The sequence below is a fragment of the Sinocyclocheilus anshuiensis genome, unplaced genomic scaffold (genome assembly GCF_001515605.1).
Source record: "Sinocyclocheilus anshuiensis isolate Anshui unplaced genomic scaffold, SAMN03320099.WGS_v1.1 scaffold773, whole genome shotgun sequence".
NCBI classification, from domain to species: domain Eukaryota; kingdom Metazoa; phylum Chordata; class Actinopteri; order Cypriniformes; family Cyprinidae; genus Sinocyclocheilus; species Sinocyclocheilus anshuiensis.
The window spans coordinates 1,000,894-1,004,116 of record NW_015539930.1 but is presented as its reverse complement, the minus strand read 5'-3'; the positions used below and the strand labels follow the sequence as shown (position 1 = coordinate 1,004,116).

The 3,223-nt window shown below is 31.6% G+C and overlaps 1 protein-coding gene across 1 annotated transcript in view; it reads right to left on the bottom strand.

Moving 5' to 3' along the window:
• The window catches only part of LOC107686817 (matrix metalloproteinase-15-like), a 48,002-nt gene that overhangs the window by 16,920 nt on the left and 27,859 nt on the right, over positions 1-3,223 (bottom strand). The gene's annotated exons all lie outside the window — the stretch shown is intronic.

The window sequence follows — 3,223 nt, the reverse complement described above, 5'->3', positions numbered from 1 at the left end:
TGTTTTATTAGAGAGATCTGATGGTCAGCAATGAGCTGATTTACTGAGGTCACTAGTAAAGAATGTCTGATACAACAGCTTATTAATCTTCATTCGCTCTGGGAGATCACAGCTGCACTTTATGGGCACTCTGACTTAAGGACACATGATATACTGCATATCAACTAGAGCATTACATTTGCTTTAGTTAAGTGCGCACATTAAACAAAATCGCTACTAGTCTTGCAGAAGATATAGAAGTGCAGCTATATTTAGTTGACTGGGTAAATAAGACATGAGTGAAGAGGAGAGTGTGGAGCATTTTAGGGGAAGTTGGGAAAAGGGTTCCCTCTTTTAGTTCTTGCTCAGTGCTGAGAAGATGTGCACTTTAAAGGGGCATGAAATAAAAATGGTCTCTCCTTATTGTAATACATCTTCCTGACCTAAACAGTTCATCGGTGCACGCTATTCCAAAGACAAATGTTTGTTTTGGAATTTTTCAAAATGAGACTGAACTTGCTTTCCTTTTTGGTTGACGTCACTAAAACTGCTTAAGTTTCAACCTGTGAGTGCGGGCAGGTGTTTCAGGAAGGGTAATAGTCCCAAACTTGATTGCAAAATCTAGTATGGATCATGTACAGTAGTATGGAACACTTACAACAATCCAGTCAAGTCCTGCCCTACCATTTTTTTCTCACTGAAGTATCACTAAATACATCACTTTACAGAAGTAAAATGGGTTTGCAAATGATGCTTCATTTTGACTTTAAGTTAGTTTTTACACTTGGATTGTTTGGTACACAGCAGAGTTTGATCCCCACAGATCCATCTCTCCCCATTATGTTCACCGAAGACAACAATGGGAAATGCATTATTTCACTATAAAAGGCAAACAGTTTATCAATATTGGTTAACAAATTAGGCTGGATTGCTTTCATACCAACTACGAACCATGACTACATGAACACACGACACAAGTTTCTCAAAACCACATTTAGACAAACCAAACCAAACTCTGACATCAAACTGACTGTGGCCCACACCAAACGTCTGAAAACAGCCTCAAATTGTACTTGGTTTGTGATCTTACCCTTGTGAAAAATAAGTACACTTTAGCACAGTTTTAAACAGGGTTATAATAGTAACTATAATAGTACTATAATAGTAAAACTAAAATTGAAAGAAAAAAAAACCTTTGTTACTAAACGTTAAATAAACAATAACTATATATATATATATATATATATATATATACACACACGCACAAATTTTTGCTAAAAATAACAAAAACACAACAAAATTACTAAAACTTTTAATTAAAATCGAAAATATGAAAATAAAAAAGACACAAAATAACTATAATATTATCTCAATGATAGTAAAATAACACTAAAAAAGGACAATTATATATGTAAATTATATACTTAAAAATATATATACTTTTAATTTTCGAACATTTAATTCAATTATAATTTTGATTAAATTAAAATATTTTTTAATTTCAAATTTCAAATTGATATTAAAAGCAATTAGCTGAACTTGATTCACTTAATTACATACGTTTCATAATTACTTCTATTGTTTTCTATTATCATTATGTTAAACATGTACTGCCAAATGTACTAATATTTGGGTAACACTTTACAGTAAGGTTCCATTAGTTAATGTTAGTTAATGTATTAACTAACATGAAGAAACAATGAACAATTCATTTATTAATCTTTGTTCATGTTAGTTAATGAAAATACAGTTGTTCATTGTTAGTTCATGTTAATTCACTGTGAATTAACTAATGTTAACAAGCACAACTTTTGATTTTAATAATGCATTAGTAAATGTTGAAATTAACGTTAACTAAGATGAATAAATGCTGTAGAAATATTGTTCATTCTTAGTTCATGTTAACTAAAGTAGTTAACTAATGTTAACTAATGAACCCTATTGTAAAGTGTTACCAATATTTGTAATTACACATTTGTAATGATTAAGTTGCAATTGAGTACATTCATAATATATTAATTAAATGCAATATTGAATAACGCACTAGAGTCAAAATTGTAAATCAAATTCTTTGTAAATCAAAGTACACTTATTTTTTTGTTGACTAAGCAGATGTAAATCACAACAAAAATTATTAAAACAATATTTTACAATACAGTACTTCAACATAAAACACTTAATTTGAGATTATACTTTTAAAAAGTGCACTTTTGTCATACTAAAGTGTTAAGAAACAGTAGTGAAAGTGTATGCTTGAGGCAACATGCAGTTTTTTGTAATGTCCTATGATACATTTGATGAAATATTATGTAAAATATTTGAAAATACTTCTTTACTTTCCAATGAAGGTGACTAAGATTTTTTGTAGGCAATTATATGCATGGAAATTGATGAAAAATGCACTTTTCATTGGACAAAATATGGAGTCATGTGACATGTGCACATGTCCTGAAAGTGGAAACAAAATGGACCCCTGTGGGTCATGTGACCACTTTTTTCTATGCTCATTTATTAGTATTTGACTTCTACTTCCCTGCATTGGTCAATTAAATGAGTGTCTCATTTTATAAAAAAAAAAACTAAAATATGTTGTGTTGCCTGGAGGCAACACGGTACCATAGAGGGTTAAAAACTCTCCTCCCATAAATTGTGTCTGAAAGGGACACTCCTATAAATGCATATGCAATAAGGTCAGTCGCAAAAATGAAAATGTGTCCACGCCTTTTCAGCGCTAATTTTTCAACGTGCCTCTTTAGTAAATCCTCCTGACAGTGATTATTTGCTTTGTAAATCTGTTGTTAGTAAATCTGGCCTTTACTGTAAGCAGCATTTCATTTCATTAATATTACATTATCTGCAGTACATTTTAAGAAAAATACTGCAAGTGCACATTCAATACATATTCATATGAAAGTAGTTTTTGGATCAGTGCAGAACATTTGCAATTATCTGCACACTACAGAGATTTATTGAAACGCTCACAGTGACAGTGCACTCAGTCAGTGACTGATTTTAATCATGTTCTGTCTCCATTTTCCAGCTGCCACAATGATCTGTGACTCTGCGGGTGTAAATGGCTCTATGCAATTCTTAAATCCGGATTTCAGGGGGGAAAAATTATTGACTGCTTCCTTTTAATACTGACGGTATCCATTATTATCTAGTGTGGACAATCCAAACCATCCATGCAGGACGTCTGAAGTCATCAGACAGTAATGTTGCTTGTTCAGAGTTTTTTTTTTTT